This window comes from Trichoplusia ni (genome assembly GCF_003590095.1).
Source record: "Trichoplusia ni isolate ovarian cell line Hi5 chromosome 9 unlocalized genomic scaffold, tn1 tig00003049_group8, whole genome shotgun sequence".
Classification (NCBI taxonomy): Eukaryota; Metazoa; Arthropoda; class Insecta; order Lepidoptera; family Noctuidae; genus Trichoplusia; species Trichoplusia ni.
The window spans coordinates 1-23,974 of NW_020799669.1; the positions used below are offsets into that span (position 1 = coordinate 1).

Consider the following 23,974-nt stretch of genomic DNA (forward strand, 5'->3'; position numbering starts at 1 on the left):
TACAACAGAAACATGCAAGGAATTATTTAGTATACAAAGTCATTTGAAAACTTGTAATATCCAAATGAAAATTGCATTTCAGCAATTTCTCATACTTGGTAATAACAGCAATTCTATCTATTATAATTAGTGACTAAGAGATCGTGCAATTAACATCTTTTAAAGTAGTAATGTTGCAGAACAGGGCCCCGATTCTGCTATTTTACAATGGCCGATTAATGAATGGCAATTGGCTTAAATTCGAAATTATTCCTATTCTTTTAAGCATTTTGCCAATACAATAATTGGAAGTTAATTGTATTGACCTTGGGTGTACCGTTCCGTACTGAATTTCCAATTATTTTGCAGAAAAAAATGGCATTTAAGCCAATTTTCATTCATTCATCGGAAATTGTAAATAGCGGAATTGGAGCCCAGACGCCACTTTATGCGGCCGCATCTTCTCCCATCGCCATTCTTGTACTTATAGTATTAAAATATATTGAGTCAAAACAAGTAATTGTGACTATATTATAAACACCAAGGTCCATGAAAGAGATAAGTACACTTTACAAGTACCTAAGCAGTAGTACAGTCAATTTACGCCACCACAGTTAATAACTTAAATGTATTTGGACGTGGTATAAATTAAATTAGGTGAGCGTACATTTCTGCATTAAATGTGTATTCATTAAAAGTAACGCAAAGAAAAATCATGCATTTAAAACGAACTACATCTAATTAATCTTAAGCTAATATGAATATGTGTGAATTAACTAAAATAATTAACAAAAGCTTTGGAACAACGGAAAAATAAAAACATCCAAACCATGCCACATGAAAAGTATTCGTACCTGACGTCATTCGGGCTTTAGGGTTCCGCAAACAGTAAATAAAACCCACGGATTTTTATTAGCATATTAATAATAATATAGAATTTTGCATCAATCAAGCTTTGCTATTCAACCTTATAATTTATAAAAAGTAAAAAAAAAAGAAACAGATTTTTACATATTATTTTAGAATTATTATACAAATGCAAGTTCATTGAGAATTACACTATAGGGACAACAACTGCCGGCTTGGCTGTATATAGATTTAGGCTTTTTACTAAACTAAATAGATATATAGATTTCTCATTATTCGCGAAATTAATTTTAACCTGAAAATTCGCGTTATTGATAAGTATCTCTCTATTTTCTATAAAAGGTCATAAACAGAAAATCATATGTATATTAAAAAATACGTATGCTGATAGATTGTGACTTATTGCAGACCCATTATAGAAAATAGGGACTTCATTCCTTTTAAAACAAAATATATATTTTTTTAAGGTTACAATGTTGCCAGCTCGAGGCAACCTTTCAACATGCTACTTCAATTTGTAAATTCATCTAAAACATTATTCCACCTGACCTACTAATCGATATGTTTGTACCCTATAATACTCGAAGCGGTTATAAAAATACGCCCACAGGGTGTTTTATTACATTTTAAATTAAAAAAATTGCGCAAACATTTAAAGAAACAAATTATATCATGAACCGTGTTCAGAGTTGGGACACCCTGTCATTGCATTATAAAATACACATTTCGACTGTTTTTAAGTACTAGTCCTTGGGTAGTGACATTTTTGAGTCACATTAATATTCAAAACCCTTTTTCCTTTTTAATATTTCAACGTTTACATTTGTAAAGAATACTATTAGGCTCTTTTTGTGACACACATATCCACATTAGCTAAACAAAAACAAACTTTGTACTAATAGCATTTTGAGTCGAAACTTGCTTGCTATCACTATAGCAACAGTTTCTTGCCCACAAGAGCTACGATAAAGCTTCTATATTTATTCAGAGTTAAAGGTTAGCAGCTCATACTTCAGTAAAAACATCCGATCGATTGTCCTCTAACCCTGTTCATACTTTTACTTCTAAAAACAACACGTACTATAAAATTAACAAACGCCCAATAGATATTCTAAAGATTAACAAATAAATAATTTAAATTAATTTTCAACAATAAAACACAAATAAATAGACGACTAGAGACTCGGAGAAAAATTCTTTAAATCATTATCTTTGGATTAAATCATATTTAACGACGTAATTAAAATAATGTAAATAACTGCGATCTCTGTTCCTAACTGTGGGCCCATACAACGGAACTGTTGTCGTGTGGGAGCGAGACGCCACTACGAGCATTGTACTCGCCGTCTCGTTTTCACAATGACCAGAGCTCAGCTTCACAGACTCATTGTACGGGCATTCATTTAGATACTCTTCGAGAAAATAAATAAACACCAACTGTTATGCACTAACTGCTATAAATAATTTAGTGTTTAGCAATAACATAATGTTAAATACATACTTAAAATGTAATATAGGAGTTAGTGATAAAAAATAATATAATATTACAGTATCATCAATAATTTGTAAATTTCAAGTATTGGCGCATTATACAGAACAATAAATTAGATAAGGTTTTCAAAATACTTTTACAAGATAATAGCACTTTTGTTCGTGTTTTAACACATTAAAACATTTTATATCTGAACGAAAATAGCTATTTCTTATCCTTCGATTAAGTCGCTACTACCTATTTCTATTAGGTTTGTTGTACTTATTGAAGAGTTACACCGTTCGAACTTCTACAGTGCGCGGCCTCGCTTATTTTTCCCTAAGAGGTAACGTCATATTTGTCGGCTATTATGGACTAGCTTTTAGACAACAAGCTAGGTCGAACTAGTGTTTAATAACTACAGGTAGTAATGTTCCGTATATCGCCATTAAAACTTTGCTTTAACGAACTACGACTAATTCGCGTTAGAAAAACATTTACATAACTATTACAATTAATTTATCTATTTTACCTAAATGTTAGTTAAACCATCACTTTGCAATAATTCAGAACTAATCTACGTATCCAAAAAAACAATATGCTATAGCCATATATTGTTTTACAATACAAAATATATTTTTTTATTAACTTGCCAACATACAAAGAAAAAATGAAATAGACGAATCTATGATCACACCATAGACCATGATGACTTTTTCTAACTTATGGTCAAACAAAATGCAAACCCCGCGTACTTAATTAAAAATACAATATCCATGACATTAATAATTCTTTAGCATATTGTTAGATAGCATTACCCCATTACCAATGCGTCCCAAAACACATTTGAATAAGCTTAAAATTATGTAATTTAGACTTGCTCAGGAAATTTTAAGTACACGCTGACTTTGTATCCGGAATTCTAATATTTTTTAAACAAGAATTAGTGTTAATACAGCCCATGGCTCAAATTGAAACCTTTTTGGTTTGAAATGTATGTAGGGACAGACAAAAGTCAGCGTGTATATACACGGATGTAAAATATTTATGAACTTACTTTCAAGTTCGTAGCTTCGTAACACCTTTCGCTTCTTACTACTCATATCTAGAAAATTAAGTTTATGTTTAGAAAGGTTTTACATTATGACAGGATCTAACAACGTCTTAGGGGAAAGATTTTACATAAATTTCTAGATAATAGTCAACAAATATTTTTCCAAATCTATATTTCTTTTGAGGTTGTTACATCCTTTGTCACACAAAATTATTTATTGCGCAATCAATGTAAAATACGTAGAAAACCTGTAAAAATATAGAAAATTTGGCATTAAGGGCAGAAACCTAGATCATACAGGAGGGATTCATAGCATTAATGTTCTAATGGAGCATTCAAGATTGCTCCACCAAATCTCATTAGCAATTCATTAGCTATATTCTAAAATTCTCATAAAAAGTTCTATAAAAAAATCGTATTGGACTACAAAATTAACGATCGTCACAAGGCCTCCGGAGCCTATTGATTATTTTGAAATTTGCTCGCATCGACCGGCGAGTAATAGCAGCTGGTCTCATCGAACTCAGAGACCGTGGCGTGCGGGCCACCGCCATGTACAGCGCGTAGTGTTCCGCGTCCGTCAGGTCCAGGTCGTCCTGCAGCTTCTTGAACTGAGAAGCGTCCAGGGCGAGCACGCTCTCTGCGACTAGTATAGTGCCCCCGTCAGTGGGCGGCAGCGGCGCCAGGCTGGCCGGCCTACGCAACGACGTCTGAGAAGTGGACTTCTCATCCCCGTCACCATGCAGAGATATGTGAGTGATACTATCCGCGTAACTCAGGCCCGTGCCCGACGCGTTGTCTTTTAACGAAGTGTGAGATACAGAGGACTTAAATTTGGACGGACGTACTCCCGAAACACTGCTCACGGACCGACCTACTGGCTTGCTCTTATTCTCTTTCCTTCCTTCAGACTTCACGCTAGGAGCGGGGGACTTCTCCTTTCTCCTAAACAAACCGGGAAAAAGAAGGAACGCTTCTTAAACAGGTGGAGCGCAGGCTCACTCTTCGCGACGGTCATTTCCGAGTTTATTTTTATAGAATCGGGGTTACGAGTGAGGGGAGCTGACGGCCAGGCTTCAGGATGCTGTCCACTGAAGTCTGACTGGTCTTAAAAGGCTCCGTGGACGCCGCTTTACGTACGCGTTTGGGAGGTAAGGGAGGAGCGCGCTCATCATCCGTGTCGCGTTTCAAAGGACTGAACTCTATGATCGGGACCGCGGTACGTCTGGACTTGGGACGTCTTCGTACGACATGGGGTCGGGCTCGTTAATCTCTACAGGGTTTTTGAAAGCTAATTGCAAGCTAGTATAAGTCCCGGCGTCATTGAAATCCTCTATTTCCTCGTGATCGTTAGTAAGGGACGTAATGTTTTCTAGGCGCGTGCGGTTCTCCGAGTATATCTCGTCCAGCTCGGCGACCTGGTCGAGCAGTTCGTTGAGGCTCTTCTCGTTAGTGTCAATGACTTCGACGTCAGCGTGGGGCAGGTTCCCGTTGACGTCGATGTCCGCGGGGCAGCGCGCCGCCACCACGTCGGTGGAGGAGCTGACGTCAGCCGCGGCGGTGACGTCAGCGGTGTTGTTGTTGGTGTCGGCCCGCTTGAGCAGCGCGCCCAGCGGCGCCAGCGGCTTGCGCGGCCTACCTGAGAAGTCCGGGATGTACTCGAACGGCAGCGAGTTGCTGCGGGCTTGTCCGACATGCGCTTCAGCTGGAAATGCACCTGAGGACAAAACGACACATTTTATTCTGGACTTAGCAATGTCTTTTATGCTGGTGAAATCGAAAATAGTGTTCGTCCACTTACGTTCACATGGTCAGTGATGTTAGGGAACCTGTACGCGGGGGTTTCGAAGGCGATGGCCACTTGCTTGTGCACGAGGATCCTGATCGCCATCTCCTCCCACACTACGTGTCCATTCTCTTCTTGGTAGAATACCACTTCTATGTCTTCTCGGGTCACCTGCAAAAACAGTATCACAACAAATTAAAAAGATCAAAATGAAATAAATAAAAATTATTTTTTGGTACTGTTGTTTAAAGCTATTATACTTTCTACCCCATGACCCGTCTTTCCGACATAAAATTCATACGTAGACACCTCCATTCCTAAAAAAATACAAAAGAAGCAGTCTCAAGACCTACCTTTTCACACAGCAGAATAACCTGCGTGCCGCCCCGAGCCGGCCCGGAGCAGTGGCTGGAGCGCATGATGTGGAGGTCGCTCATGGCCTTCTTGTCGTAGATGACGTCGGACACGACGGGCGCGAGCGGCCGCCGCAGCCGCCCCGACTCGTCCGGCAGGAACACTTGGAAGCATAGTCGCACCGCGTTCAAGTCGATGCTCTGAGGGTGGTTCTTGTGGTCGAAGTTTTCTGAAAATGGAAAATTATTCGTTAGATGTGAAGGGCAAGATTTATTAGAGCCGCCAGGAGAGCTCGAATAGGTATGTCAATGGATCCCTGGGGATTTAGAGGTGGTTTCAAGCAGGTATTTGGCTAATGTTTTGGTGTAGGGACAAAGTAATTACATGCTCTTCTTAGCTTAGGAAAAAATAAATTAATATAAATTTAATTATGTAAATAAAATAATTTATTACTTAGTTTTAATATTAATATTTGTGACCTGTTTTTTAACCATTTACCGGTTTCTTGGGTTCATTTAAACCTAATTTATGAGCAACAAAAATATTTGTATGATGGAATAAACAAGAAAATATTAAAATGGCTAAACAAAGACTCATCCCAGCCAGATCTCCACTTGATACAATAAATTGATTTTCATTGGCTGATGATAATAAATAATTAAAAAATACAGTGTTTAGCTAAATTAGGATAAAAATAAAAAGCTACAACAAAAAAAACTTCCATAATTCAATTTTCTAACATCATAAATAATAAGAGAGACCGTTATACCAATGTTAACAATAAATTCAACTAAACTGATGCGTAAATGTATGTCAAATGCATTTGGAATAGGCGGAGAGCACCAATCATATTAACATTAGCGTATCAGTGACGTGCGCGGGAATCCGGGCAGCGGCTAACTTTCTCCGGCCGGAACCGTTTGACCGCCGTTACTGTGACGACGCACGATCACTTGCTGTTGAAATCACACAACTTAGACTAAACACGATTTTATTTGATCAGTGCTAATCATGCTAAACAACGTGATAATCGGACCCGCAGTTTCCATGGTATTGGGAAATTTTTACTGAGATGCTCTGACAAAACTCCTAATTGCAAATTAGAAGGGATGAAACAAAGGATTAACTTCCCGTTCTTGAAGCAACCATAAGGCATTCCTGGTTAATAATAAAATTATCTCCTTATTGAATTCGATTCAATCGTCCGTAATCACCAGGGCGCAAAGAACGTTAAGTGAGGTAGCCAAGTAACACATTAACAAAACCTTTTTAATATATTTAATGAAGTATTTATACTCGACCTGCAAAGATTCCTCGTATTAGTGTCATAATTATCTATCACATAGTGTATTGATACTCCAATATACCAAAGAAGTGGTATACCATATACTAATATTTGCTCCGATACGGAAGGCTAACGTGTATATTAAGTATATTTTCAACACAATGTTGACAAAAAAGTTGCGAGGTAAAGTGCCTTGAAAAGACGTAGACGTGTGTGAACTGATTTGAATGGAGATGCGTTGTCCAGTGTTTTATTCCTTGTTATATTTATTACATAATGTAACAGGATCAAATTTGAGAGAAAATAAGCGGATTGTTTTTTTTGTAAGGGTATGAATACGAATAAGGAATACATCCTTATTCTGAGTCATCTTTCTTCTCTTTCGAAGAGTCATGTCATACGGCTCCTGCACAATCCTTACAAATAGGCATAATATTATTTGCAGCCATGCCCTCTATAACCCGGTCGAACGTCTAAGTTCCTTTAAAGGAATTTACGCACGTTCAAAACAGTCCCTTTACGTAATTTTAATATCTCAACATCTAATCGGAAATTTACGTTCAAAAAGGTGAATGATTCATTAATTAGATGTCCAAAATCAAGTTCCAAGTGTTTTGTTCCCGAGTACGTAAGAGCTATCAAACGCACTGACGCTACAACATTTTCGCATGTTAATTCATACAAGACCGGTTCAGATATGCGCACGCGCCGAAACGTAAAGACCACCGCTTTCCCACTGCGTCGATTTTGTACGAATTTTCCTGTTACATTATACGTATTGCACGCACGACGTAATCAAAATACCATCAGCTATTTTATTATGGTGATTAGATTGACGAGTTGTGTGACCTTCTGTGGGGATAAATATTTGTTTGATCCACAATTCATTGGCCTCGGATTTAATAAAATGCGTCTTTCATAAAAGATAAACTGAGTTGTTAAAGTTTAACTTTAGCTGAATTTTCAAAAATGTTTGTTACATAATCCTTGACTGGCTAAAACTATGTTATGTTTTATAAATAGTCGGTACAAGGTTCATCGCAAATAACTCCAGGTGAAAACTAGATGTTTTTTATAATCTCTAGATATAGACCGTGCGATAGCCAACGAGACAATTAAGGCTACAGCATTCAACAAGACAAGACGCTACTAGGTTATGAGGTCGCAGAAAGAGGCCGGGACCGATTTATGGATATTTCTGGTCGCTCAGCTATTTTCGCATTGGCGTTAGCTCAGGCATTTATCGAATGTCTACCTTATCTACACGTGCTAGAGTATATTTTGCTGTGTATTTGCGTCGTTCCAGTCAATAGCGATCGCTAGACGCGGTTCGTTGTACCTAAATACCTATGTTTCATTGTTGAACTTTTCCGTAATGTGAGTTGATTTAGCCCAATGAGCTCGTACATTTACGTTTTTTGATCGAAATATTCGTATTTATATTCGAAAAAAGGTAAGATCAGAAGACAATAGTCTGAATTTTGAGATAATGATAAACGTAAATATGACATGTGATACGTGGGAAGATTCGATATAAAATTAAAGTCTTGACCTTTATAAAAGAGTCCTAGAGATAATGTTCATAATTATAATAAACCTAAATTTTGAGTTAATCACCAAAATAATGAACGAATAGTGACAAAGCAAGCATCTCATCAGACTATGGACTTGCATAATGTTTATTTAGCAAAAGGATGTCATATTTGTCGATGCAATAAAGCTGTTACACAACTTTCACATAAGGTAACTGGGGCTCCAATAATAAAATATAATAACAGGATCTGGTAGTAAGGACTACAGGGCGAAAAAAAAAATGTTTTCTAAAGTTGTAACCACGAAAGTACTGGTAAGTGACGTCAAAACGATATATTATTTTACTTCAACTGCTTTAAGTTTTGAGATAAAAGACCAAATACGTATCTAATATTTTTTGGACAGCTGTATGACGGACTAAACTGTTCTTTTTTTTCGAATACCCTATTGTTTTGTATTAGTGGTTAGCTTAGCTTAAGAGCTGTGAACCCGAATAAATAGTCTGTTGACCGGCGGTATCTGGGCGCACTTGTGACTCATGACACACTGAGGTTTTGCATCATAGTGTTATAAACTTCTGTTTCAAGTTGCACATCGTAAGAAAACAATTAATTTTCAAGACGTTTAATAAATTCTTTTATATTTTCTGCCAATTTGTGGTCAGTTAACGACTGAATTCATTCACAGATTTTATAACTCAAAAGTTATATAATTGCAGATAAACTATGAGAGCTATGATGACTCTTTAAAAGGCTTTCTAGATGACACAGACAGTTTTATCTGCAGGCAATATTCGCAAACAAATTACAGACAACGAATACTACTACTTATTACTTAAATTAGTTGTAATAAGGTGTATGTATGATAATATAATAAGTTATACAGTAATGTGTTTATGTTATAATAGATAAACAGACATTCAAACCTACTAAAATAGATATGTTATGTATTCGCTGCGAGGCATAACTTCCCAACTGTTTGGGAAAGTTGTTAGGTAACCCCAAGTATTAGTTACATAGCTCCGGCTCCACTGCGTTCATTGGTCCCGGAGACAAATACAGGTTGGGTTACAAACAAGATTTGTATATGGCAATAATTAGTACGATTACCTATATCTGCAGAGAGGAAATATTAACTTAAGGTGACAGTAGTGTAAAACGTATGTTGTTTATCGAAGTAAGGAAGATGGAGCAATATACGATGTATAACGCGGTCCCTTTTTCTCACATACACATATTTCAACCGATTTCATGAAGAAGGCACTCAATTCGTATGTATTTTTTTAATGCCTTATAACTTTGGACGACCTAGATTATCCGATTTTGTCGATTCTATTTTTATTTACCGTGAAATAGGTGTCATTTGGTCGCATCTAATTTTCGTAAAGTTTGTCTCAAGTGTTTGTCAGAAGTCGGTTGAATGATTTGATGTAAAAAAATATTATTTAAAATCTTTTTAACTACTTTACATGGATGTTTTATGCAGAGGTTATAAAACTTTTCAATTATTTCTGATATTCATTCACAAGACCGATTCATTTGAAATCGGTGTTGTTAGGGCAATGTTTATGATTACAATAAATCCTCCATTTCCGTCACAACACACAGACTCAACTATTTAAATACAAAGTAACAAACAATAGTGTTGTGTGTACGTTTGTTACATTTTATTAGCAGTAAAAATGTAGGCAAGCTCATTCAGTTAATATATTGGCGCGGTTTCGACGCTCGGAGCTAAATAGCAGATTATTTATAGGTTTTATTCCAGGCTTAAAGAACGGTGGTTACTATGAACTAAAATCTATCGTATCGGTGTGAGGTGAATATGTATAAGCAGATTTGAAAAGAAAAAGTAGCTTATAAAGGCGAGGTACCTTAGATTATATTATCTTATGACTCATAAGCTAAGCATATTCAGTGAACACTTGTAAAATACTAATAGATTGTATTACCTATTTAAATATTTTATAGACAAAGATAAAACCTAACCACATTCTCTTTATCCCTGACCTGTTGAGAACTCTTTAGTAGGGTAAACCTTTTTTGTAACATAATATATTATGGTTTCAGGATCTGCTACAATATTTGAATTATGGATGTTGTAGTTGTGGTCACGAAACAAGGCGAGCTACCGGTTTGCGGTACTATGAATTGACTGAGTACATTTTAAGATTATTTAAAAAGCAGTGAATCATTCATAAATATTGTGTTCAAATTACTTTATAGTAGGGAAACACGTATGCTATCTCGCTAATTTATCCGTTCTTAAGATATCGTGAGATAGGTGATATATTAAATATAAGGGGTTTTCGTTGTTTTCCGGATTTTCCCACGCGACGCCAAAAGGAAATGTCAATATAATCATTGTTTTACAACACTGGGTCATTGTACTCAATTAAAAGTAATTCTATGATCATGAATGGCACTGATAACACTGATAAGATTAGCTCCTTACTCGATTAGCGGCTTCCTCGTCATAAATCTTAGACATTACACGCAAATCGTGTAAAGGTTTTTCCGAAATATTATCAAATTGTGTGATGTGGCCGTTTTTCCCGTACATTTGGCAATTGAATGAAAGCTTAAGTGTTATCAATGAGTAAGTATTTACGTTAGATATTTAGTAATTAACACATATATTTTGGTTTTGTCGTACTCATTGTTTACTAAGTTTATGCTGGGTTAATTTTGTATTATTGCATCCAATAAACCATACGTCGCAAGCTTAGAAAATTTTATATATTTTTTTCTTTCACAAAAATATTGTGGCGAAACCTATACTTGATGTCGGGTAAAACGACATAATTAATTATTCCCTACAAATGACCAAACCAAATATTCACTACAATCAATAGTAATCTTTACTTATTTAGGTACCTAAATCGGAAATGTGCTACTTGTCATAGATCAATACTACATCAATAATAAACTGACGTATACGTATGTAGGTAAGGTTACTCAAATATGTCATTGATGGTATCGTAAGAAGTTCCTGGGGGGGAAAGCTTTCCACATTTTCCCATAGTTAATATAAAGTGGGCTTCTCCAGCCAATAGCAGCTTTAATGTAAAGACAAACTGACCCCAAGTTCGTAGCGTATGCAGCGCATATTATATCTGGACCCCGATTCTGCTATTTTTTTTTAAAATGCTTCGAATAATACGTAATAGTGCCACATTAATTAAATTTTCATTCATTCATTGGTAATTGTAAATGGCGGAATTTGGGGCCCTGGAATCTAGTTTTAATACGAATTTCTATAAATTTATTTATCGTATTTATTTGTATTTATTTTTTTATAGGATCAGTCTGTTTGTACCTAAGTCACCAGCTGACACGGTTCACTAGTTCAGTATAAGACAAAGTAAGGTCAACGACCGACCTTGAGTCACTCACAATTATGTAGAAATGAATGGGCGTTCTAGTTGTGACTGTGGCGGCAGAAATCAAGATTGAATACTAATATGATAACAATGAAACGGAAGTTGACAATAATATTAGACAATAAGTCAAATAAACGAAATAGTTAAGAATAGATTATTTTGTTTGAAAGTGTGTGTTCTGACGTAACTTGGGAGAAGCCGGTGGCCAACAGCAGACCGGTATAGGACTGATTGCGAAATTATTGATTTTATGGTTTTTCTGTATTGGCTAATAACGCCACCGAATATACGGGTTTTGGTTTAAAATGTGAATTTTCTTTTGCGTTAATTTTTTTGCAAAAAACAATTTTTAACTTAGTAGGTACTTAACGATAACTTCAACTATGAAACTTATTTAAGTACCATCCATTTATAGTGTTCAGTCTCTTTGCTTAAAAAAGTAATGAATTCCAGATTCATAAATTTTAGGTATATGCGATAGACAGGAAAAAACGATTTAATTTTTTGTTTAACACATCCCTACTTAATATTATAAATGCGAAAGTAACTCTGTCGTCTGTCCGTCTGTTACGCTTTCACGTCTAAACCACTGAACTGATTTTAATGAAATTGGGTACAGAGATAAAGTTGACTTTGAGAAAGAACATAGGATAGTTTTTATCCCGGACTTTTAAAGAGTTCTCTTGGAAACGCGATATAACCGACCTCGACGCGGGCGAAGCCGCGGGCGAAAAGCTAGTTCATTATAACTCGGGAGCTGGGTGCTGGGCACTTAATGTGTTAACCTAACAGGCTGGAGAAAAAATACATTAATATATGCGTGTTTAGTGTACTTTACTTACTTCTAAAAGGGTCTACTCTCAGCTTCTCGCGGACGGTGAGCGCGTCGGCGATGTCCCGCCGCTTGACGCACTGGATGCCGAGGTTCTTGAACTGGTGCTCGCAGCTGTCCTCCGTGATGCGCAGCGGGATCGTGCACACGCCGCGCTCGCAGCGCTCGCGACCCACCAGGTTGTGAGGGTGCGCTCTGGTGACGACATCGTCATCAATAAAGACCCTCCAGATAATGGGAGAATAAGAGGACCGGCGATTGAATGCATAAGGCAAACGGGCAATCGAACGAAACAAGTGTTAAATTCCTTAGTGCGGAAGCAGTTTAAAAAAGAACGGACTTTGTAGCGTGGTTTTGGGGAGTCTAATGTTCTGCATTGGACAGCGGATTGGTATTGTTGACGAAATATGAAATGATTGGTAGTCGCCTATTTATTTTATCATATCAAGATGAAAAACTATCATGTTGTGTTCTTAATGAAATGAACTCTTGGGACTAGTCATTTTTAAACGGTATTTGAGAAACAAAATTTGAACAATTTATTTTGTAGACAAAAACAAAATTTTACAATCAACATAAACTTACAATTACTGTCAGCATCTTGAGTGCCAATCTCACAGATGCGCCAAGTTTCATCCAAATCCCTTGATCGGATTCTATTTGTTAAGAATCTATATTGGTTTACTCTACCGATGCGTGTCGAAAACCTTAAAGTCTGACACAATATTGACATAACCGGTGTGTTTGAGAAGTCACGTCAATGTGTGTTTAGGGCTGCCAAAAACAGTAGTATTTGTATACGAAGATGAACTTTGTTTACGAAAGGTAAAACGTTTTGTTTGATTCGATATTACAATAGGCGAGACGAAATGAAATGGACTTTATTGCTTCTAAATAACTAGCTGTTGTTGTCCAGTTCTATGCCTGGATTTGTGAGCAGGTTCGACTCCAACGGAAGCAAAGTACTAATGTGATTTTTTAAAGATGTATGTAATTTTTTATATTAAGGTGAAGGAAAACATCATGAGGAGACCTGACTTCCAAATGTTGGAATCTCAAATCGCCAACCGGCACTGAGCTCGCGTGGTGATGAATTCTCAGGTATGTGAACAGCAGTAGTATATAGGCTGGTATAAAATGATATAATGGGTGAAATACTAATTTATTTTCTGAATATGAATTTCCTTTCTATAACTGAACTTGGCAACCCAGCAGTACACAAACATGTTCATGTGGTGTAGACCGCAAAACCAACACAATGGCGAATACCAGTGAATTATGTGTTCTACAAATAAACATCTCCTAAATCTTGATTATGTAACGCTAGATTATTTTAAAAAACCTATTCACGTAACTTAATTATCGAGTACATCTAATGACATGTTACTCAGTAATTAGAAGCTTTGAACAACACCACATTATACTGTGAGGTTGTGCCACCTAACAGAAGCACATTTGGAGGTCAAAATTACGTTGAACCCAGCCCTCACCAATGGAGCTCTATTGTCGATCTCAACGTTTCCATGGCAACAAATATTTAAGCATAGTCATTGCTCTTGCTGTAGCCATGGTCCATCGACTATACAGGTACTTATGGGATGTCACGTGAAGCGACGTTCATGAGAGCAGTGTGGTATGAGTTGATGAACTACATCAAGCCGATAAGAGCAAGGTGCCTATAGATATGATCCTGTTTTCAGACTACAGAGTAATCTACTAAAGCTTACTCCAAGTTGAGTACACTCCATGCGTGTGATTTTTATGTTTGTGACGGCATCTCATGACACAAGGATCAAATTCGTCAGTTCGTTTGAAAAATGTGGGCTTACCTGTAAGGTTCATCTTTGGTGACACACGACACGACGATGACGACCTGACCCGTGTAGCCGCATATCTTGATCGTGGGGTAAGTCTTGTTGTCTGTGGTGCTGTTCACGCCGGGGATCGAGCCCGCCGACCGACCTTCACACTCGTAGCGAAATCTGAGAACAACATTACTATAAGTAAAAGATAGGCAAAACGAAAATTAAACTACAGGGACAAAAAAAAACTATCTCGAACTTGTCCCATTTTGCCAACCTTTCAAGGGAGAAATCAATTAACACCTTTCTGCCTGCCCATACAAAGATAGCGTGATAATATAACCATCAGCACATAACGACCACAACAGAAACACGTTGTGCTAATAATAACCGCATAAGCTCGACCTATTTAACAATGCATTCTCAGGCTGAGTTCGATTCGACAGTACACCGGTCAGGAGCGGAACCGGCTGATTCAATGTAAACATACATCATTATTTTCGTGTATGAAGTATTGATGTATGGAAATTGTTTTAACGCTTCCTGTATTAAGCTTTGATGACGGATAAGGTTACTGTTAGCTATTTTAGGCGGAATAGCCCTTTTTCTTTGGTGAAACTTAAAAGTTTAACCTAGGTATCGCACAGCTCTTAAATTACGAATAAGCACTTAAATTTTGAATATTTTGCGACCCCTTTTGAAAGTAGTTCTTTTGGTCCTTAATCCACTTTTTGGCATTGAAGTTTATTTTAAGATAAACCGCTAAGGCAGACATTTAATCATCCGTCTGCACACATTTCAAATCACATCTGGACTAATAAAGAGCTCAACTCGCTCGTTAATCTACATTAGCAATATTAAAACAAACGCTACAGTCTTATATGATTGCTATGCTAATAAAAGCTCGGTCCTTATGATAATGGTTTTCCGCGAGTGTTGCTTCGTCACGTGTGCTGACACGATGCTAATGGCATAACAACACAACGTGGACACCTAGAATTTTAAGTTGGATAAACTTGGCGCTTGAACCAGACATGTTCAAAGGTCAGAGAGGGCTGAAGACAGACATGTATTGGAGTTATGATTCACACAATGAATGACCTAAATTCAAACCATCCTTTAGAGGTTATTGCGTATGTAATTTTAGTTCATGCAACTTAAGAGTGTTAACGTCGGGAACTAAAATCAAAAATTAAACCGCGATAAAATCCGTAATAGTTTCATTTCAATTAGCACTATTTAATACTTTCAAGTAGTCACACTTACTAGGTCGTATGCTAACGAAAACTGTAGTTTTAGTTAACTTCTGTTGGTATTTCATTAACTATTTTAAGACACCACTAACTAATTTGGAACTCTGCCCGAGTAGCGCATGCGTTTACCACTCACTACAAGGAAAACTTATAGGTTTAGCTCCATCTATAAAATGTAAAGTATTTTAGGGAATTTTATATCAGGACGGGAATTTTCGTTGATGACCCACACGGCCATAACCGCCTTGTCTGTCTCGCAAGTCTCGCTCAAAAACAAAAGAGGAATAATTTTCCTAAGTAGGCCGTTCTGTAAAATCTTGGTTTGGAAATATTTCTTGAAATCTTAATAATGTGTAAATGATACGCAGCTGAAGCCAGCGAACATAAGCCAGTTTGCGATAAAAATAAGCACAATTTTGTTCCCAATGTGTCTGTGAAAACATTGAAATGTGTTAATGTGCCAAACAGATATTACATATAAGAAATTTCGAATTCTTCATGTCAATACTAGGGCGCGATCCGTGCAATGTATGGGTTTTTTGGGCTACGTGGTTTCCATAGAGTAATTTATGACGATTGGCATTACGCATAACGTTTACCTTATATGTTCGTTGTTGTGTGTAACTCGTCATATCGTAACGGCGAGTCGGCCATTGACACAATAGAATATGCTTTGTCTCTACTTTGATGTAATGGATCGGAATTTAGTGATTTAATTAATAGGAAAGCCAAACAGAGACGTTTCTGTCCAATAGTGGGTTGTTGACTATATATGATAGTAAAGGTAGAAATAAATAACCGAGCTTGACTTTTAGTTCGTACCTTCGCGACACTGGCGTTTTAGCTCATGAACACGAATCAATGTTGGTTCCTAAAAAGGTTTTATTGATGAAAACCATTACAGCACATAGTGTTCTCCATCTAAAATTAGAACGTGGTAACCACAAGCGAAACTAAAAATAGTATATCATGTAACATTATTATAGAGTCAGTTAATTATCACACAGCGATCAATTGCGGGCTGGCTATAGGAAAAAATATAGGAAGTAATGTCGACAAACAAGTGAAGAAAAAAGTCTAGTACTATGTGTTATTATCGTAATGAAATCGTAGGTAGGCACGATATATGTTCTACTGTTTTCCTGGTCAGTTTGATTTGAAAACATCTTTTAATAATAATACTTGGGTTGGAATTGGGACTAGTAGTGTGACTACTGTTATCTAAGACTTGAGTAAAATTTTGTTTAATTTTGTTAAATCTATATCGTTAGTTAGGGCAAGCTTTAAATTTTTTCCAGGTCCCGGTTTTTGCTGATTTGACGCTGCCTCCTTGATACAGCTTAAGTCGCAAGCGAGATTGTCCGAAAAGTTACCGCGGCCCAGTAGACAAAGGCCAAAAGATAGAACATGGGTAGGCTTAAGTCAGCAAAAGTCTGACACTCTCTGCAAACCAAAGCGGGGTCGTTTGATAATTTCCCATCCGGAGAAAAGGTCGTAGTATAAAGAGTTTTGAATAGACTCATGTGCTGAGAAGTATCGACTAGATAGCAAGAGATACTAAACATACATATTTTTATTCCGTAATACCGGTGACTTCATCAAGTAACGGCGTTCAGTGTTCTATATTAAGTCAAATAGCCAGTCAGTGACGCTTTGTCTATTTATGACGTAATGACAAAAACCCGATCGATGGAATGGAAAACCAATCAAGCAAAAATAGATACTATTGTGTATTTCTTGTGTCTTGAAATTATTTGACATGTCTACGTAAAAAAGCGTTAAATACTTAAGGCTGTAAAAATACCAATGAGTTTATAACGTTTATAAATTGTCCTTTTTAAATCGTTTGTATAAATTATAGCAGTGTCTATAGCAAAAAATGTACTGAACCTTAATATTGTTACTGCTTACATGTGATCATATTTTTAACAAAATATACATTGAAATATTTGTTAAATGATGAATTTTATTAAATAGTATCCTAATTCATTACCAACCTGGATAGCGAAGTAACTCTCAATAAAATAATAAGGAAAATATGTTCGCAACAGGAAAAGGACTTTTTATCCTGTTTTATTAATTATTTTTGTAATGGCCGCATATTTTTGACAAATTGCAAATAATAATCAAGGATTTTTTATATGCTGTAATGTGTGTTTTTATGAACATTTATGTAGGTAAAGAGGCCTGTGTTTTCTTCCATGTTGGATTGATGATTTTCATGTCAATTGCAATAACAAGAGACAGCAGCTGTTAAAAACTAAGTTGGGTTTAAAATATTATAATTATGGTCTTTAAATGATCCATACAACAACATAAAAAGTTTGGAATTGTGATTGAATTTTATTTATTTTAACGTCGTGATCAATCGTGATCACCATTTAATTTTGAGAATTTGAAAAATACATTACGATTTAATAATATATGGGATAAAACAGTCCGTATGTCAAATATTGTGTTATCACGGTTTTCCTACTCTTTGTGAAAACCCGACTCCTAGTTAGATTTGCAGCCACCTTATAAAACAGTATTATTAGGCATCCGTACTGCAAAAATATATGAATTACTCATGTATTTTGCATAGCATAACATTAAAGCCTATACATGAAACTGTTGTTCTTCGAGAAAGATAAGGCTTGACCAAGGTCCATAAGAACTTTTTCACAAAGCCAAGGCAACTCTCTGTACAGACTTCGTAACAATTACTTGCGTGTGGTCGGCATGCGTCACGCATCGCAGCATTCTCGCTGTCATGTTTGAGGATGTTGCACCTGTCGCCCGAGTTCAATAGGTAAATCCCCGTCAAGAACACTCCATAGTACATGAACGTTTTGTTTGTACTTCCTCATTTGTTGCTAAGAGAATCATTTAGATTTACACAAAGCAATGTTCGTGCAACCGGATCAAAATAGTGTCCAAGGCATGTGCCGTCGACCTACCGCATTAATAGGTACCAGACATTTAAATAAAAATTTAGTCTTAAATTTAGTCAAAAAAGGAAAGGAGGCTACTTTCTAGTCACATGAACCAACCTTCACATCATAAAGTATTCTCCATAATTAAGGTGTAGGTACTATTAAACATCAATATTCAATATTAGATTCAATGCTGACACAACGTAGAGTTGATTTTCGTTTGAAGCGCATCGTAAAAAGAATGCAGGGTAAAGGTCTAATGCTATCTAAAGTAAGGTTCATTTTCATAACACTTGTTTACATTTATAACACTGTATTTTGATGCAGTTAAATACTGACAATATGATATGACGATGCGCAGACGCCGCGCGCCGGCCGGCAGCTCGCGGTAGGTTAGTAACATAAACAGATGTGCGCTGTTAGCAAGAAACAGGTTTTGAAGATTAACTCATTTTTCTTTTAGATGTAATTAATTATAGTTTAGTGTATCCGATATTTTAACAACTATATTCCTTTGTGAGTAAATGACAGAAGTAGTATTAAACAGTTTGTACCATTACAAAAAGGAAAGGCGTATACTTGACTTTCCTTTTAAGGGTTAATTACGTAATCCATGTAAGGGTATTTCTTATTGGCTGAATACAACTGATCTTCGAGAGTTACCTGTATAATTATATTCCTCTTCAAGGATCAGCACTTGAGATCCAAAATAGCCAGGCAAGTCACTGAGTCAAGAGTCAATATCAGATAAATGAACTATAAGTTATGTTGAGCGATGGATACAAAATTAATATTTCTCTCTGCCTAGTTCTAGTATTCGATAAGGCTAGACAAAAGTCTAATATCTAATGATCTTTTTCCATCTAAATATTTGCCTATAAATCAAGCTCTTTGATTGCAACAAATCTAAACAACACAGTATTTATTAAGGCACCAATATTAAATGCTCGAATTACACATTACACCAGCAATCAAAAACATGGCGATCATCCAAATCGATTTAACTGCGCCAACTAATCTCATAAACATAAACTAATATAATTAAAGTAAATATATATAATGTGTATCATACCTCTTCTGCTGAGGCTGATTCACACGCTAAGTCAGCGTGAAGAGAAAGACGCTAATATTAAGAACACCTATCAGATGCACAGATCATCGATTTTTATATAACTATGAATTAATATTAGTTAAATAAGACAGATCCAACATGTTTCTTTTTTGGAACATGATAATTCAAAGAAAGATGCTAAAGGGATTTGTAAGCTATAAAAATCTTAGTTCAAAAGTATTAAATTGTCACCCATGGGGTATATAAGTCTAACGCAAAAAAGATGCTACCAAAATTAATAACCAGGAGCAATTGCCAACCAATCCCAGTAACAAGTCCCGAAATACTAAATTTACAGAATACATAGAAGTCTGTTACCGACCGAAAGTATATGAGCTTGCTTTATAATGATGTGTCTGAACTCTAAAGTAATGATTCTCCGAATTGCTGTGTTTACATTTATTATTAATTTACATTCCTGACTAATGTGTGTGTAACCTACGTCACGTAAGATGTGTTTAAGACTTTAGCTGCGAGCTGCGAAATGGAGAAGGAAAATTGGGTGTTTCTCGTCTCGGACCTATTTTTGAGTCATATTTGTTTAATACCATGTCGCAAATCTCATCTACCTCTTCGTGGAAGGGATATATTAATAATGATAGCGAAATTACATCTGATTGATCAACAATGCATCCAAAAGTGTATAGGCGCGTGATAAACTAATATTGTATCACGCGTCGTCGTCTGCAGTTCGCGCACTGCGCATTTTACACGGGTGAACTTGTAGTATAATAAATGTTTAGCGTACATAACAAATTGAAGCAACTTGCTATTTATTTTTCTCGGTTGGCTCTTTAACCAAAATATCGAAAACCTCTGATGATTCACAAACTTAAATATGCATATGAATGGATTTGTGATTATAGTTTCCTTTTCAGACTCCATTACATAATGTGAGGCTAGTGAGTCGCACCGTTATGATATCAAAGCCAAAATTTAAAACTAATGAGAATGAATCACTCCATTAGACAACAAACAACATAGGTACATATGTCGAATTCGTTTCACTTAACAAAAACATATTTTAGACTAGTCGCGAGTGCAACCATGGTACTGAGAGATTCTACTCTGCGATAATACGAAAATACACATCGGCCCTAAAATATAGCTATACATAAAATATAGCTATATACTTGTGGTTGGAATGGATCATAAACAGTCGACTACTGCACACTAGATGGAGGCGAGGTGGATGACCTCGTAGTATTCTGTGACACTCTAGCTATGCGAGCACAGCCCGCCCCCGGACATCAGCTGCCAACATGTCCTAGACTTACGCACATGTATTAATGGCCGATTAACGAAACAATATGACCCTATAGTTTGGAAAAACATTTAAAAAAAGTTTCATTTATTCATTTCTCTTCGGTTTTTTTTTCGACCTTTAGTGCATTTAATATTTATTTATATCTAGGCTTTGTTCGTTTCTTGACGTTCATGCATCTAGCAATATTCGGGATACTAAATTACTTTTTAAATTTGTTCTCTATTACATCGCGAGAAGTAAGAAATTCTAAAATCCATTCTAAGAAATTTCGGAGTTAACACCTTATTGCGAGAGCTTGATACATAACAACAAAGCTAAAGTGCAAAAGTTGTTAAGTGCCCTAACTTCAGTTTGAACCGTGCAATATAACTGTATAAACTTCACCCTTCGCGATAACCTATGATATGTACGGCAAATATATTGAACGCTTGCGATTGTTACACGCTTTCAGTTCGATGTGTGAGAATCGATTACTATTAGTATCCATAAAAACGGTTTAATCATAGTTACTAGTACTCGGACTAGTTGCATAGTGATAATATAAGGATGTAGTAGTATTGTCAGACGGTAAATACTTCCTGTAAATATATTGCAATCTGGGAATACAACGTATGACGATCCCAACCGAAGTTATTGGTGAATCATACAATTAATATTTGCTCTCTGCCTACAATGATTCTAATTATAGCCATGTACTAGTAAGAAACTGACTGTAGGATTCTGTAAAATGTAAATGGTCAGTCATTGTAATGGAAGCTAAGGGACTAGCTGTTTAACTGGGCAAGATACTCACAGAATTGCATATCCATGCGCAACTGAGATTTCTATAAGGCTGAAGACCTAGACAGTGACACATTGCATTAGTACAGAAAAATTCATTCGTTTTGGTGTGTTCCTATTGAACAAGTGACATGAGGTTAATTTGCCTCTTATTCTTCCCCTCAGTAGAGTTAGTGCTTGGAGAAATGGGATTCGCCAACATGCGATGTAGTTGGAATTGAGGTTAAGGCAATAAGGTTTAATTAAGTGTCCACGTTTTCCTCAAAATTATACAGAAGTTACTTAGACAATTAAAGATAAATGACACGCATTATTACACCTGCGATATTACAACTAACCGTCAGGTAGATAGCAAAAACAAGGGAAAACGTATTCACAATGCGCAAGACAAACACAACAATGGCAGAAATGACAAGCTGAGGTATTGCAACAAAAAATATTTAATGTTACCACTTTAAAATAAAATTACAAATTACAAGTTGATATTTTTTTAATTTATCATGATTAAGACTTGATGTTGTTGTGACATTATTTGAATAATGAATAGTCAAGTTTTATTTTATGGTTACATAACAAATTATAGGAACAGGAAATTAAGTTTTTAATAAAATTCGAAAATTAATTACTCTACATTCCTAAGCGTTCAAATTATGCAGATAATATTATCTAATTCACAGGTCACGGACTAACTAATAAAAGTTGTTATTATGAATGGAGTGAATATTTGGCACAGATAAAATTCAAAATGGTACTTTTTACATAATATAATGTATTTTTTTTCAGTGATGTTGATTGTAAAGTTACACTTGGTTACAATTAGTTTAGTTTAGTTACAATTAACATGATCCAAAAAAATGGACCGTGGTTTAGGGAATAGTTTCGTCTTTTTTGGGCAGTCTACTAAAAATTATAAATTCCTTTTAACCTAGGAACGAAAAAAGGCCCCAAATTTCAATACTAAGTATGCTCAATAAATGGCAAAGTTAACCGAGACAGGGTTCTCGGTCAATCAACATGACCTCATGATAAAACGAGGAAAATTGTTGGTGGTATATGTTAGAACAATCGTCGCGTGGTTAACCTACGTAACAATAAAATACAATATTTCTGATAGCTGTGTAACGGTCAATGAGTAAGAGACTTGCTGTTTAAAGACAGCATGGTATTAACCATTAATTTCTTTCAAAAGATTTTTCAACAGAAAATGAACCGGTTCTAATACAATGTATCTATGACCGTCCTTTACATTATACTAGTTGTTGCCCGCGACTTTGCCCGGTATTTTGCAAGAAAATAATATAAATTGAGATGTAAGCTAGACGTAACCCTATCTTATAAGTTGGATCAAGCAACTAAGGGTAGCAAATATGTTTGAAATCGGCAAATAAGTAAAAATGCATTGACTTTACGGCTTATTCTGTTCTATACGTCAGTATCACGAATCCAGTTGTTTGGCTTACATCTTTCATTATTTCTCTGCGTGTTATTTATTTGAGTAGGTATATACTGACCTGAGCGCCTTAGGGCTATATTTCACCGGGACACCATGGCGGCGCAACCAGTCGCCGCTGCCAACAAAATGTATACAGCTCTATAGAGAGTTACTCACCTGGTGTCCGTTTAGTTGCGCAACCAATTTGGCGGCGCGACCAACTCGGACGCGTGCATAGAATGTTACTGGTTGCGCCGCCACGCTGGTCGCGCCACCACTAACTACTATAGCGCGATATGGTGTCTCACTCACTCGGGCCGCCAGTCCGGCCGCCAGTGACGCTCCCACCTCATTGCATGCAGCACGTGTCGCGGTTATGTTTTATTTTTTAACTGCTTATTTTAATATCTGAGTAGTTTGTTAACTGCATACGATGGATAATTTCGATACAGAAAGGTTTATTATCGAAATTCAAAGTAGACCATCACTTTGGGATAATTCCTCGTCAGATTATTCCGATAGAGATTTGAAAAAGAAATGTTGGGAGGAAGTTGTAGATTTATTTGGAGAACAGGAGCAAACCGTTGAACAAAAAAAGAGCTTTGGTAAGTAAACAACATTTATTTTTCTGAATGAATTTGTCAATCAATAAATGTTCATGATGCTTCTGGTGTAACATGGAAAGCCAAAAGCTCGTTGTAAGTTGTGTATGTATTTATTAATGAATATAATTATTTGCCATGAAAGTGGGTTTTCGTTTACCAAAATAATGTGTAAAATTATCTCGAGTGGTAGTAGCAGCACGCCCTCCTCTATTGAAATTTTGCTGTGTTGTTGTTTGAAAGCCCATTATTGTCAGAGTATCATCATA

The 23,974-nt window shown here is 36.3% G+C and overlaps 1 pseudogene; it reads right to left on the reverse strand.

The window, feature by feature from the left end:
- Window positions 1-3,347: 3,347 nt before the first annotated feature.
- LOC113506303 lies at window positions 3,348-22,096 on the reverse strand (annotated as a pseudogene).
- Between the last annotated feature and the right edge of the window lie 1,878 nt (window positions 22,097-23,974).